At 41.6% G+C, this 16232-nt stretch overlaps 1 long non-coding RNA gene across 3 annotated transcripts in view; it reads left to right on the top strand.

The window, feature by feature from the left end:
* The window catches only part of LOC105489257 (uncharacterized), a 100098-nt gene that overhangs the window by 36405 nt on the left and 47461 nt on the right, over positions 1-16232 (top strand). For all 3 annotated transcript variants that reach the window (XR_011626467.1, XR_011626465.1, XR_011626466.1), the window contains 2 exons: positions 5224-5379; positions 15656-15780. This is a non-coding gene — a long non-coding RNA (uncharacterized lncRNA). The remainder of the gene's footprint in view (positions 1-5223; positions 5380-15655; positions 15781-16232) is intronic.

Genomic DNA, 16232 nt, shown 5'->3' with positions numbered 1-16232 from the left:
CAAACTCTGTATTCTAAAATGTTTCATTATGTTTCTATTTTATAAAGTTTTTGCAGATATTATCTCACACAAGATAGGTTGTCATTCTGTTTCATTTGTATGTATTGCCTTCATGGGTTGGAACACTTAATATGACAAAGATATATAAGATATTCTGGATATATAGAAATCCAGAAAAATGAGGAAGTGGCTCAGAGTCCTGTGATGAGTAGGGAGAGACCTGGGATTTAAACTCAAGTCTTTCCCCCTGGAATCCATGCTTTCCTCTCTATTATAATAGGAATACATGACATCAGTTTGATGCCTTGTGATACACAAAGCACACTTCCAATAATACTTTTTAATGAGAGGATATAAGTAAAATAACAATATGCCAAGCACATAATAGGCACTTGATACATAAACTTCCTTCTGCTTCTTTTTATTCATATATTATTTACTGTTCTCTCTTGCTCAAAGGATTTGAGTAGACGATAACCTTTATTAACCACAGGGCCTAATAAAGTAAGCAGGCTTGGCCATCACATTTGGTCTCCCAATATATTCCTTTGATCGAAATGGTTTCAAGATCAGAACATGGGATTGGGCAGTGCATGACCTGGGGCTTCATAGGCCAAAGGGAGAATGACAAATAGCTCTACACACCAGAAAGAGAATGGCCTGTGATCCAAAAGGAAAGTTGGAGCCCAAAACTTCAATTCCAGATCAAGTTTCCACAATGGTGTTCACCTTTACTTTGGACCGATTTCCTCTTCATAATTGTTATGGACTGATATAGGGGTTTGGCCACTATGAAGATGTTTTGACCAGAGTCCCAGGAATAGTTATATCCTTTCCAGATAATCCCTCTTCCTTATCCTCTCCATACTCCACTCTCTGTCCTGAGACTGTTGTACACAGGAGACAGAACAGCAGAAAGGGAATGAAAGTGCCAGGTCATTGATAGCTGTGTGAGAGTCCAACTCTCAAACTAAAATGCTGATAAAAATGCTTGTTACAGCTGGTGGGTTAGGCCTGAAGCCAAAGTGGACAAACCTCCAGCCATCTCCTAATCCTCAGGCCCACCTATACTATAGGACCAGTGAGTTTCACATGAGGCTGTGAAGATGGAGAGAGATGGCCAGGGTCAACTTATCCACCCAGCCATAAGGAAACAAAAGAGAGAGGGACACAAGACCTCCGAGGGGCTGTCTCACTTTACTAGTTCCACTCCAATTCCACTGCAAGGAGGAAGTTGATTGCAAGAGCAAGAGGAGAGCCCTGGGTTTTGCCTTTTAAGGCACAGTAGCCATGTTTGCTGGTAAAATATAGCCCCATGAACGTTTTGCACTATGATCAACCAGCTCATCAACTCCTCCTCCCCTGTAGGGAATGCAAGATCTAGGAGTGGAATGGATGGAGGCGGGCCTGGCTGGGAAGATGGGTAGAAGTATCCTCATTTTACACACAGCAGACATAGGTTCAATTTTCTTCCTTCCTTTCTTTGCTTTTCTTTTATTCTTTTGCTCTAAAATATTATGCTTATAGATTTTGTGATGGTAAAGTCTTGGCAAAAAATTTAACACTAACACTACCTTGAAGGTAAAAAGAACATACCATGTGTCCTGCAATCACAGGGCCCATATTCTGACAGATTATTGACCGCAGAATAATACTCCTCTGCTCCTTCTTAATTCCCTTGTTACATGTAGCAAGAATTATTCCCTGAGTTTCTGAGTTTCCACATGAAGAAGGCTATTCTCTTTTGTTAGGATGCTCAAGGTCCACTTGTAACAACTTTGAAGTTTTCTGCCTACAAGGATCTCCTACTGACTGCCTTCAGGCAGGTAGGAATCCTGCAGCCCTCTGTGCCTCCTCTATTTTCAAGACTTGTTCCTGTAACCTTTTATCAGTCATGCACTCCTTGTTTTATCTCCTGAATAGTTGTCAGATCAGTCCCCTCCTCTCTACCCCCATCCCAATGGCAATAGCTTCCTCTTAAACTCATTTTCCTGGCCCAACCTTTTTTTTTTTTTTTTTTTTTTTTTTTTTGAGATGGAGCTTTGCTCTTGTTGCCCAGGCTGAAGTGCAAAGGTGCAATCTCGGCTCACCACAACCTCTGTCTCCTGGGTTCAAGTGATTCCCCTGCCTCAACCTCCTGAGTAGCTGGGATTATAGGCATGTGCTACCATGCCTGCCTAATTTTGTATTTTTAGTAGAGACGGGATTTCTCCATGTTGGTCAGGCTGGTCTCGAACTCCTAACCTCAGGTGATCCACCTGCCTTGGCCTCCCAAAGTGCTGGGATTACAGGCATGAGCCACTGCGCCCAGCCTCCCTGGCCCGATCTTTCCTCTCTCCAGTCCACATGTCCCTCTCCAGATGTAAGAATTAATTCTGATCATGTTCCTCCCCTGGTAAATATCCTTTAGTGGCTGCCCATTGCCTATGGCTGAAGTTACCAGCTCCTTAACATGAAATTTAAGGCTTTCCATGACCTAGCTCCTTAGAATGCTCAAACCTCATTTCCTGCCTTTGAATTTTAGGTACCAGCAATATTGTTCTTCAGGTAGTTTCCAGTACACCTGCACACGCTATGTTCTTTCATCCCCATTCCTCTGCTTGGAGTGTCTCCTCACCTACTTATCATGACTACCCCCTTCTTCATCTGGCCAGTTCTCATTTTTCCTTTCCACATTCAGCTCAGGTGCTACTTCCTCCAGGAAGCATTGTGGCTATCCCACCCCACCCCCTAGCTGCTGTTCCCTAAGACATTATCTGTACTGTTGCCACAGCATGTACCATACAATGTGAAATTTTGTCCTTGCCACTAGACGACTGCAGAACTCAGGGACTATTATCAGTATCCTCAGCCTCCAGAGCTTTGAAGGAGGAGATCCTGCATGCCACATTTCTTACAACCAAAAGCAAGGTTTATAAATAGCTTCAGCAATTCACATGAGAAACAAGCACTTGCTTAAAGAGTATTATTTGCAGACAAAATGGCAAAGTCCATCTCTCACTACTTTCATGGATTAGCAGCAGTTACCTTGTTATCTATTGAGGATTATGAAGAATTTCCAGACACTATGAAAAAAAGTATGACTGAGGATACCCACCATTAGGAGAAGACAAGTGCCCTAGAGCTGCCATTCTGGATATAAGAGAAAAGAAACTCATATACATTGATCATCTAGACCAGATAATAATACACATGTGGCTCTATGGTTATTTTGCTTTGTTTTTATTTAACTAATACTAACCTGAATTCTTATGTGTTACTGATCCCATGTTATTGATCATGTACTGGTTCTCAGACACATTATGTAACTTTCTGTAATCACTGTTATAAAGATAGTAGAATATTAACTTAAGGTGGTGGGCCTGGAATTCAAACCCTGCTCTCCCTAACTTAGCGGTCCTGGCTCCATCCAGTGCATTAGCTCTGTCTTCCTTTAAGTTGGAGTTATCATTACCCAATGTCAAATCAACATTGATCACAAATGACAGAAGCACAGCCCCTGACAAGGTGGAGCTGGAAGTAAGCCTGCTCAAGAGGCCCTCAGCTTCATCCAAGCATTTGCCCTGGACCGTGCCTCTCACTGTGCAGGGTCTGAACACTTGGACTCTCTCTCTGCAGCCCTGGGTCATGCCTCACTTCTCACTTACTGGCTGCCCATGACCCTGGCTGGGTGTGATGGAGCTGCTTCTACCCTGACCCCTGGCCTCAGAAGAGAGGACCCTGCTTGCCCCTAAACCCTTTTGCTGGCTCCTTGCTCTGCCATAGAGACCAATGTTAAGTCCAAGTGAGAACTGGCCAAAAGCTGAGGAAAATGGAATGGATGTACAGGATGCAGAGCAATATCTCAACTGTTGAGACTTCCCCTGGGTCTGCTGCCTGCCTCCTCTGCTGGGGGAGTTCGCCCCATAATGTGGAAACTGCCCCAGGCCTTAGAATCTGAGCTGAGCCAACCCCTGTGCCAGGAAAAGGGGGTATTTGTTTTTTCTTCAGAGTAGTCTAAGTCCTGCCTTCCAAATTCTCATTTCCTGACCTAAGACTGTTCTTCCAGGATGAGACACAGTGAACAAACCCACACTCTTTGTGAGAAACTCCACCCTTGTCCCAGTTCCAGATTGCGGCCTTGCCCTCTTAACCTGGTGACTTGGTCCCAAGCCTGACATCCGTATGTTTCTCAAAGTTAGAGTTTTATGTCACCGTGGTCGTCTTTTTACACATAGTATAAGTATAGTCTCACCATAGTAGTTCCCAAAGAGAATTCCATCTTAGTGGGCAATGGACTTTGAGTCTCCTCACTGAACTAACTTCCAATCCATTGAATGAATGTTGATAGAGCAGTTGCTATATATCGATTATTCCAAGTTTATTACGGCAGTGATAGATAATTCTTCAGAGAGAGAGGTAAGGAGGAACAGAAGGAAGGGAGAAAGGAAGCCAGGAGAGAAAGAAGGAAGGAGGAGAAGGAGGAAGAAAAGGAGAAGATAAGGAAAAAAGTAAATGAGTAATAAAGGTAATTTCCATTACTGGGGTTAGAAGGGTAAGACATGCCTGTAGTCAAGGCTCATTGGGAGGCTTTGATGTGGGAACTGGGTCTCTCTGTGGGAACCAGCAAGACAAAGAGTATACTTGAGAGGCTCCTAAAGACTGAGAACCACTCCCACTGCCCCGAATTCAAGTGAAGATGCCCATTCCTGTTTCTGTCTAAGGCTACCTGATAGCACCAGCTATAGTCACTGCCCAGCTGCCTGCCCTAGGGGCTCTCCATCGTCCACCCATGCACAACATTAGGGAAGCTGAGGCCAAGCACCCACGATGACCCATTTCTCCATGTTTACTAAGGCCTGATTGCCTTAAGAAATAATGGGATAGATGTTAGCAAGCTGGGGAGAAAGGCAGAGCAAGGTTGTGACAGATCACATGGTCATCAAGATGGGAGGAAGCCATTCATTAAAAAGCATATTCTTCCAATGATGGATGGATACCTCTTCTTTGATGTTGAGGTGGCATGTTTTAAGACCGGTCTTTAGACAAACCTTTGCAAGGTAATCAGTTCCAATGATTGCTTATCATATATTTCTCTCCACGCAGTTGTGTCTCACATTTGTCTGTCTTTTCTGTTCTATTTTCAGACAAAGGGGACTTAAGCAAAAAAATAAAAAAACCTTCCAAATGTATTCATGAATATTTTACCATGTATTTTGTGTACACATTTAATATTCTCTCCAGGGCACACAGAGCAAGGAAGCGATAAGAGGAAGCTAGACCACTGTTCAGCGCTGGCTGCCCAGCGGCTGATGCTCTCAGGAGAAAGGGGCAGATTCCCTAAGCTGACATAGCCTGAAGAGCTTCTGCAGAGCCAGAAGAAGACATATAGTTTTCCCGGTAAGAGGCAGAGGGTGGTGGGGATGTGAGCGAGTGAGGTCAGGAGAGAAAAGGAACAAGAGGACAACTACCGTGTTTCTACAGAGGTATAATGACTCTGCCTGAATTCATTCACTCACTCCAAATAAGTTGAACACTTGCTGTGATCCTGGATCTGTACTGCTTTTAGGGATACAAAGTTGAGACATGGTCACTGCAACAAGGAGCTCATAATCAAGAGGGATGCTAGCACAGAAATCAGGAGCCATGACACAGTGTCGTGGATGCTGTGAAAGAAGCGTCAAGGGGTAAAGAGAAGCCACAGGAGTGGGAAGTGGTATTCAGGAAAGACTTCCTGAGGGAGGCCATACTTGAGCTAAGCTCTGGAGGATGCGTTGCCTTTAGACAGAGGACCTCTATCCAGGAAGCCACGTGCGTGAAGGTCCTGATGCATGAGAGGCTGAGGCTAAGCCCATGACCAGAGTGGCCCTGTGCGGCTGGAGTGAGAGAAGGGGAAGGCACAAGAAAGAAGGCTGGAGGGGTAGAGCTCTGTTGCAGAAAGGCTGGTGTGCAGTGCTAAGGAATGTGAACTTTACTGACAGACATCAGATTTAGAGTCATTTAAGGATTTAGAACCTGCTCAGCTTTGCATTTTGGAAAGGTCACCCTGATAAAGGTTTTGAGGATCCATGAGAAGGGAAAGGTAAGATTATTGTAATGATGCAGGAGAGAGATGCTGAGGGCCTGGATGGAAGCAGTAGGGGGGAAGACGGCAAGGGGATGAAGAGGAAGGATGGGATGCAGACACATTAGAAGTCAAAGGGACAGATCACCGATGGGATGTGGTGCACATGGGAGCCTAATCCTTCCTCCCACAAGTACCTGTGGGTGAGGCAGTACAACAGTGGTTAAGAGCTAGGTGACTTGGGTTCAGAGGTCACCCAGTTGCTGCCATTTACCAACTCAGTGATTTTGGGCATCTGCTTCTGCTCCCATAAAAGAGAAAGGGATAATGAAAAATTAGCTTAGGCAGGCACCTGTAGTTCCAGCTACTTGGGAGGCTGAGGCAGGAGAATCACTTGAATCCGGGAGGCAGAGGTTGCAGTGAGCCAAGACTGTGCCACTGCACTCCAGCCTGGGTGATAGAGCAAGACTCCATCTCAAAAAATAAATAAATAAATAAAAATAAAAATAAATTAGCTCAATACTGATAAAAATCAACTCTTATAAAAACCAGAACAGTATCTGGCATAAAATAAGTACTCTATGCATGTGCTCAATAAAATAAAATCTAACCCTTGAGCTGGGGGAGAGAGGCCAGAGGGAATGGGTTGGGATGGGGTAAGGCTGGTTTCCTAGTCAGGGTGAAGGGTGGTCTAGACCACAGTGCAACTCAGAGTGTGGCGCTAGAACCATTGTTGCTCCTAGAACCCTTTGTTACAGGTTTGTGACAAGTTAAGGCACAAATCGAGAGTAGACATTTATCAGCCATTATACCAATTTGACATTGCTGCTATAGCCAAGGAATGTGGTTCTTTTAAATTTTACAACCAGATGGATTGCAAATTAACAAGCAGAATGGTCATGCACCGGAGATGGTTTGAGAAGCCTTGGTGGAGAGCAATGGTTCTCAAAATCTGTTTCCTGTTAAAACCACTTGGGGAGCTTTTAGAAGATTTGACACCCAGGCTGACCTTATTACAATTACATGATGATCTCTGGGAGAGGAACTTCAAACTCCAGTACTTTTTTAAAGTTCTCTAAATGATTCTCATGAGCAGACACATTTGAGAACTGTGGTCTAGACAAGGGTTGAATTTTTATGTGCAAATAAATCATCTAGGAACTTGTTAAAGTGCAGATTCTGATTCATTAGGTCTGAGTGGAGCTCAAAAGTCTGTATTCTTCACAAGCTTCCAGGTAAGGCTCATGTTGTTGGTCCATGGACCACACTTTGAGTAAGATCTATGGGAAAAAGTTGTGCCTATCTAGCCAACTGTGGTCATTCATATAACAGTGTTGAATTTGACCAGCAAAAGAAACCGGAAGGTAGACAGTGCAGAAGAGAAAACTAAAGCTCAGAGACATTACAAACCAGTTAGTAGTAAGATAAGGACCTCAACCTAGGCCTCCCATACTCAAAATCGTCATTTCCTTACTCATCATGTCTTTGTCAGGACTACTATTTCTGGCTTTGGCTTTATGCTTCCATCTGCAACATTTCCTCTCTCACCCACCACTCCCACCCTAGTCACTGCTTTTCTGTTATAGTAAAGTAACTTTTAGAAAATCATACAATTTTCTTGGCTGAATTAAAGAGAATAGGAAATTTGCCCATATGTAGGCCTAACTCTAAGCAAACCTTTATTCACACCTCTATCTTCCAATAAGATTTCATCAGAGTCCTTCTAGGAGTAAAGAACAACCAAAGAGAAACAAAAGAGGAAGAGTAGAATAAACTGATCCAAAAGGACAGCATCTTGTGGAGTGAATGTGCTTCCTTTTCAGGGAGTATTTGCTTCCTAAATGATGACAATTCAAAGAAAATTGTCAAATGCTGACCTCAGGTATAGGCCACAGCACAGAGGGACAGCTTCTGTAAGCCCTTTTTTTTTGACACCACTAATCATTCAACTCTATGTGTTTGCAAAGGCTGAGACTTGTACCTGAAGCAAAGAAGAAGGCTGGGTGTGACCATCATAGACCCTTGGCTCAAACTGTTGCTTCAGAATCCTTTGCTTCTTCTTATTTTCATCACGTCACTCCTGTCTGGCAGAGTAGTCCATGCTTGGTCTCTGGTTCCAAGACTTTTTGTACATTCTCCTATGTGGCATTCAAGTCAGGGGAATGTGTGGGACTTCTCACCAGACCCTAATTCCTTTCAGCTCTAAGAGCCACATCTACATCCTATGCAGCCTTGAATTCTTAGTTGCTGGACACACAGCACATGGCCAGTTACATTTTGTTGAGTGCTTGAACAAACAAACTCCTGTTTTACATGCAACATGACTTAAAATGTGGATGATCAAAGAAACTGGAGAATACAGTGTGATATGCAAGTTAGGTGTCACATGACAGCTTCCAAAGGGACAGCAGGCTGTGGTCACAGAAAGGGTGAAAACTGGAGAGTGGGGGCTTGCAATGAACTTTGAGGAAGATAAATATGCAAGCAAGGAAAGATGGTGAGACTCTGAAGTCCACTGGGTTCTGGAGTGGTCCTGCAGACTTCAGAGGTTGCTTAGCACGGAGTTGTGGAGTCCCAGTGACTCCCAAATGAGTCCCAAAAGATAAATGAATGGAGAGGGTGAAGCAGTGTCCTCAGCTTCTATCCAAAAGCGTCTGCCAGAAACTGGTGGGGAAGTTTCAGAGGCAATAGGCTTGCAATAGGAAAGACCTCCTGTGACTCTAACCGCCATGAGCAAGTTGAAGGACATACCTGTGTCTGGGAATTTGGCTGCATGGGGTTGGGGAATTGCCAGCTTCCCAATTTAGCTTCTGTCTTAATGGTGTTATATAGTGTTTTATGTTAATTAAATGTCTACTGTAGGCATGTGCCAAGAGGCCTCGCAAAATCTGGTACATGGGGAAAAAGAGGACAGGCGTGCTGACCGCAGCAGCCATTCCCAGGTGTCTGTAGACCAAAGCGAGAGAGGCATTAAAAACCTTCACTGGGCCCTTGATTGAGATAATTGGAAGAAAAAAAAATCCTGTACAATGCAAACAATTGCTGCAGAAGAGTTAAGTAACATACCTGGGCCTCCTGCTATAAAGAGGTAAAAATGGGACGAGCCTTCTACCTCTTCATTCCCCTTTCTCACCACCTCACCGCCTTGCTATCAGTAGAAATCTAAACTGTTGGTAAATTAAAATAAGAGCACATGGTGGGAAGAGAAAACATTGCTGTCACACAAGAGTAAAAACGTTAGAGGTTTTGATAATGAAGCCATGGTTTGGATTTACTTCCTTTTTTGACTTCTGCTACATGAGTCAGGAGCATTTACTGTGGGCCTGGCCCTATGATGAGTATTTTACATACATTGTCCCTACAAAGCCACACTTGGAGTTAGATTCAACTATTAAGAGGAAACAGAAATGAAAAGATGTTGGGTGACCTTCAGAGGTGCCCGTAGAGAGCAGCAGAAATGGAATTTGAGGGAGCTGTGCGTGTGGACAGCACGTGTGCTTAACCACTACCTAGATGGCCTCCTGGCCCAGGGGTTGGTCTCAATTCCAAGCACCTCAGCATGTGAGTGGAGGGTAAGAGAAAGGTCTTCCTTGAGAGACTGTGCTCTCACCTCTCCTCATTCTCCTGCTTCTCCTCCTCCTCCTCACCTCCTGCGCATCTTCGGGCTCAATGTCTGCTCATTGCAAAAGAGAGGGATGTCATGGCAGCTTCTTCAAGCATCTTTTTAGAGCTCTGCCTCAGCAGCCCAACATTGAGGCCTTGTCCAAACTGTCAGAACCGTCTGCCTGCAGTCCGTGCGGCAGAAAGACCATCTGTCAGCCTCTGACCCGTGCCTTCCTGTCTCACGGACCACTTGAGCTGGCTCTATGCTCCCTGAGAGCCTCTGAGGTCCCCGGCTCCACAGTCTGTCTCCCAAACCTGACTGACAACTCCAGGCAGTTAGAAGTCAGGGTGCAGAGGGTGAGCTAAGATGAGAAACAGGGCTCTCAATGGCAAAACACACACACACACACACACCCCCAAACACTCTTTTCTCATTTGGATCATCTTCTTGCAAGAAAATAGTTATTTTATGCAAGCTTTGATTGAATACAAATACCCATTAAATTCTGTAGGGAATACATACCAGGAATAGGTATGTTCTTAATACCTCTTCCTCAGGTTAAGCCACATCAAGAAAATAGTAGGTCAGCATTATGAGACTATCCAAAATTATTGTGAACAGTTTTCTACCTTTAACCATGTAGCCCAGTAACTCTCAATCCAAGCTACACAGTAGAATCACGTGGGGAACTTAAAAAAAAATCAATCCTTGGGGACTGTTCTGGAACAATTAAATTAGAATCAATGGAATAGAGACTGAATGTGGTATTTTTAAAAAGTTTCCCATATGATTCAAACATGAGTCATGGAGTGAGAATCACTAAGCAACCATGATGTCAAGGAAAAAGGGAATGGCTAGGTGGCAGGGAGGTATGGAGCAGGGGGGCACTACTGCTGATTTATTTTGGATGATCAGGAAAGCTTCCAATAAATATATGGCCTTTGAGCTGAGATATAGGTAATAAGCAAAGCATTGCATACAGAAGAAATAGCAAGTGCAAGGGGCCTAGAGTACAGTAAGCAGTGTATTTCTGAAAAACAAGAAAGCAGTGTGGTCTAGTATAATGAGAGAGAGGATGAATGCTAGGAGACAAGGTTCAAAGGTGGGACAGTGGCTGGATGTCTAGAACGTTGAAGCCTGTGGTCAAAAGTTTGGATTTTCTTCTAAATCTACTAGGAAGGCATTGGAGTGTCTTAACTAATGGAGAAATAGAGTCGGATTTTGTTTTATAAACATCATCTTAGCTATTCCATGGAAAATGGACTTGGTGGTGGCAGCAGAACGGGAGCAGAGAGGTGGGCTGGATATCATTGCAGGATGTCAGGAAGGAGATGACTAGCATTGTTGCCCTGTGATGCCAGGACCTTGGAGCAGTCATTTGTGGACATGGCTAAAAAGTTTAAGAACAAAAATCCAATATGCTATGGGGAATGAAGGAGAAAAAGTCCAGATCCCAGCAACACGCTGAGCAGCTGAACCAACATGGACAGATGCCTACCCCTGGACTGCATATCTGAGAAAAACAAACCCCTATTTGTGAAAGCAAATGCAGTCAGGTTTTCTGTTACTGGTAGTTAATGCATTGCCAACTGATATTACCACTGTTTTTATGTCGGGCACCGGTTCTAGGGAGTTACACAAATGAAAAACATTGCATCTCTGATTTGCCCCCAAATTTCAACTGAAGAGTTGGAAAACTTGCTCCCAAAAGTTGAAGACGACCAAAATATCGCAGTGCTTTGAAGCATGGACTAGCTGCTCTCATTTGGATAGATCCAAAAAGCAAGAGCATCAATCTGGATTTGATGAAATCTGATTCTCACAAATCTGGCCATGAAGGGCTAACAAAAACAAGCTAGGAGAAATAAACTCACAGGGAGAGAATTCTAATTCAAAGAGCCAGTAGAGAGCTCAAAATCATCTGGTCCAAGAGCACAAAAGTCTGTTCAAAGAGAAGGCTCCTTTGCTTGAGAGAGTACGTTGAAATCTGAGACTGGACAAGGGGCAGAGGGAAGATTGCAACCCGGAGATGACGTTGCCTTTCTCCTGGTCTCCATTGCTATTTTCAGTGCAGGCTTTCCAACTTATTCATAATTAGTACTTGCAATGAGATAAGAAAAGAAGAGGGAAGGGCACTGTGGCTGGGACTAGGAGGGAGGATATTTTATCAGCAATGAGCCCAACCTCCCAAGCAAACTCTGATCTTGACCCCGTGCTGAGTAATCCCTTCCCACCAGCTGGAGGCTGAGAGGGCCCAGGCAGGGACATCTCTACCTCTCTGCTGAATGGGAAGATGGATGCCTGGCATCCCAAGGTGGAACTCTAAACACATTTTCCTTCAGAAACATTAATCAGTGATTAGATCACATAGTACTGTATTCCTGGTATACTCGGATTCAGTAGATCATAAGGAGCAAGCCTAGTCTCTTATTCTTTCTTTAATGTTATTTGAAAGCCACAGCGGTTTAAGTTTCAAAAACTGGCTTATAAAGAAAGTTTCTCAAAAGCATGTTTTCTAAGTTGAGGCTTGCCTGTGCTATCTTAAATATCATGATATGTACATATATAGTCAAATACAAACATTTGGGGTCCCTAGGTGCTGGTGACATTTACTGATGTTTAGTTTTTTGGACATTTCATTTTGACTCGCTGGACTGACAAAAATATTCTTTAAATTGGAGGCAATGTTGTTTTCAGGTTAAAAATTCTCATTTTACCATGAAAATGTCTTTCTCCAAGAAAAGAATAACCTTCTTAAATGTAAAAAAAATTGCTTTTTAAAAGTTTATTTAAGCTTTAAAAAGTTAGAGCACTATGTAAATATATAGAGAGCCAAACTTTTTCATTTTTAATTCCCTGGTTTTATCAAATAGAAGAAATAATGTTTATAAGAGGTTTTCCAGTTGGCACAGTAAGGAAAAACATTTTGGATATTTTGGAATATACTGTGAGAAAATATTAAGGCATATGTTTTCTGAAATATAAGTTTGACATTCTGGAGTAGTATTTAATACCATTGACATCAATAGCCTGATGACTGGTATTCAACTTAACTTTCTTTCATGTATGTTGCAAAAAAAAAATTGTTTTCATTATAGTAGGTGGATTTTGATAAATTGCAATGCCATGACCATGATATTCAGAAGACAAGTCTCTGAGATTAGAGGAAATATTTATAAGATTTGTAATACCAGTGTCACTAAGGAGAATCACGTGTGCCAGTACAGGGAGAGTAAAGTAATAGAGAATCTTCCATATTTGTAATACCATAGCACACATGGTGCATTTATAAAAATTTACATGTTACTAGGCCACAAGGCAAATCTCAACAAATTTCAGTAAATTAATGTTATTGGAGCATATTTTCCACCAAAGTGGAATAAAATTATAAATCAATAAAATAATAGCTGTTTCTCTTCAAGAACTTTAAAAATAACCCACAGATTACTAAATTATTCATGAATAAAAGAGGAAATCATAAAGAAACAATAAAACATCTAGAAGTGAATGGCAGTGTAAACTCTCCAAATAAAAAAGTTTAGGATAACACTGGAGTGGTACACCTTCCTCCAAAACATGCTTATTCTCAATGATTATTTTAGGGAAAAAAAGATTAGAAATTAATGAATGATTCAACCCAAAAGTTAAGAATTGGGACAAATAAGAAAAAGAACCTAAATGTAAGGAAAAGAAAGGGTAACTAATAAAGAGCAGAAATTAATGAAATAAAAAACAAAACAATGATAGAGACTGACATATCAAAAGTAAATTCTGGCTCATCCATTCAAAAAACATTTATTGATTGACACAGGCACTGGGGATTTAGTAATGATCCAAATGAACAAAAATCTCTGCTCTTTGGAAATTATATTCTATTTTGGGGACAGATGACAGGGACAAATAAATAAAATGTATACTATGCTAGATGATGATACATATTAGAGAGAAACGAGAAAGCAGGAAAATTGGATACAGACATTGCCTGGAGACTGTCAGGTAAAATGTTATCGGTGATGGCTAGGGAAGATCTCAAAAGGTGGCTTTGACTCTTTAAAAAATGAATACAATTAGATACCTTTGGACAACCTGATCAAGCATTAATAAAAGGACAGCAATAGTGGGTGTTGAAACAACATTAGCACTGAAACAGATCACAGAACTATTTATACAGGAATACAACTATATATTACATAATAGTAGTATATACTGTATATGAATATATACATAGTAAGAAGTATGTAAATATTATTAGAAATGTACTAGATCACATAACTATTTATACAAAATATTTCACTAGAAAATCTTTAAAAAATTCAAGGTACAAGTTCACAGTTAAATTTGAAGATGTAGACAAAATAATAATTTTTTTTAAAAGTACCAGAAGAGAATTATAAAGAAATAATGACTAGCCCTAAAATCATTAAAGAAATTGAGTCCATATTCAGAAATGTAACCCTAAAATCCCCTCCATTTACAAATTATACTATGCTTTCAAGAAAGAGTTTGTAGAGTTTAATGCTGGCCCCTCAAAAAATATGACCACATCAAATCACCAGAACCTGTGAATGTTACCTTATTTGGGTAAAGGACTTATGTGGATGTAACTGACTTAAGAATTCTACAATGAAGAGATCATCCTGGATTGTCCAGGTGGGCCCTAAATCCAATGGCGTGTCCTCATAAAAGATACACAGAGAAAAAACACACAGAATAGGAAGAGGCAACGTAACCATGGAGGCATCCACTATCCACCAGAAGCTGGAGTAGGCTAGAAACGGAATGCCCCCTGGAGCCTCTGGAGGGAGCGTGACCCTGCTGATACCTGCATGTCACACGCCTGGCCTCTAGAACTATAAACTTCTGTTGTTGTAAACAATCAAGTGCATGGTTGTTTGTTATAGCACTCACAGGAAATAAATTCACAAATGATTCCAATATTATAAAAACTATTCTACATTTTTTAAGGAGAATGCTTATACCTCATTTTGTGACCCAGTACAACCTCTGTACTAAATTGATTTATGAAAACAGATCTATAACTATCAAACAAAACATAAGCATCTTGAATATAACAATGCATATGAAAAGTAAAATACTACACCTAAGAAAGAATAGTTTTTGAAATGCAAGGGTGCTTTAACAGAAGAAAAATAATTACTCTCCATTAACAACTTGAGGAAAAAAGATAATTATCTTGGATACAGAAAATGCATTTCATAAAATTCAGAATAGTGACATAATAAAATAAAATTCTTAGAAAACTAGGAACAGAAGAAAAATACCATGAACCATAATTAAAAAAAGGAAAGGATTCAAGACCTAGCGCGAACCTATTGAGTGATGAACTATTTGAAGGTCAAGGATAAGGCAAGGGGGGGTCTGGGATGGTGGCCACAGCCAATGACTGGCTGGTAGAAGTAGAACAGGTGGGCTCCATTGCTTCCAGGAGGGATAGCTGTGAGATGCCAGTCAGGTTCCAACTCCCTGTGAGGTCGGGCTGTGGCCAGGTGTCAACTCAACCCACACCTCTGCCTACCTGCTTCCCCTGCCCTCTTTTGATTGTCCCACTCCCTTGCAAGTTTTGGCCGGAAGCAATCCCTCAATAAATCATTTGCCTGAGGAACCACCACTCAGACTCTGCTTCTAGAAAGCCCAACCCAAGACACTGAACACATTTCAGTGTCAAATTTTCTGACTAGATTATTCCTAAGAGAAAGCATTCCCTGTCACTGCTACATAATAGCACAACATTGTCATTTCTACTTAGACTCTGTCACAAAAACACTTTAGGCCAGCAGAATATAGACTGAAATAAGGGCTGCTGTTCTAAGACACTCAATAATATTGTCTAATAGTCCCAAATCATTCTCATTTTCTCTCTGCTTTAACCAGTTTTCACAGAGATAGTATGTCACTGCATGTCACAGAATCTGACCTCTAAATTCTGTTCTAGTTCTTAAACACTGTGATTCAGTAATACTAGACTATATATTCTCTTTGAATTTCAGAAGTTGAAGAGGCCCCAGGGACTATTCAATCCTTCAGATGAGGGAGAAGAGAGTGGGAAAAGGGGAATGACTAGCCAAACCCCTAATTTCCTGAGGTCTCTCAGCTCTAGATCCAGCAAAATAAGGTAAATAAACGAAGGTTCCCTAAAATGGTAGGGGTGCATCCTCTACTCTGCACAGGTGGTGGGTAACAGGACCTCTGCCTCCACAACAAGTCACAGGGTGACAGAGCTAGGTCGAGAAGCTCACTCTGAGGAAGGAAGACCTATAGTCAGAAGAGGCATGCCAAATAATCAAGAATCATTTGGAACGATAAAGATTTATGACACAAAACTAAGTTCTTTCTCCACTTAGAAAATGGAGAATCAGGTCAAATATTTAAATGACTGAGATGAAAAATTATGACATTAATAACTATCACACACTGAGTATTTACTATGTCTCAGGTACATGAAGCCTCCCAACCTGTGACTTTTAAAAAATGATGTGGAGTTTTTAAAAAGTGATGTGGAGTTTATCATTTATTATTCCTATGGAGATACAATAGTTGTACAAGGTTATGGGATACATGTGATTT

The sequence above is a fragment of the Macaca nemestrina genome, chromosome 7 (assembly GCF_043159975.1).
Source record: "Macaca nemestrina isolate mMacNem1 chromosome 7, mMacNem.hap1, whole genome shotgun sequence".
In the NCBI taxonomy this organism is placed as follows: domain Eukaryota; kingdom Metazoa; phylum Chordata; class Mammalia; order Primates; family Cercopithecidae; genus Macaca; species Macaca nemestrina.
The sequence above is the reverse complement of the archived record's forward strand: the minus strand, read 5'-3'. Positions and strand labels throughout refer to the sequence as shown.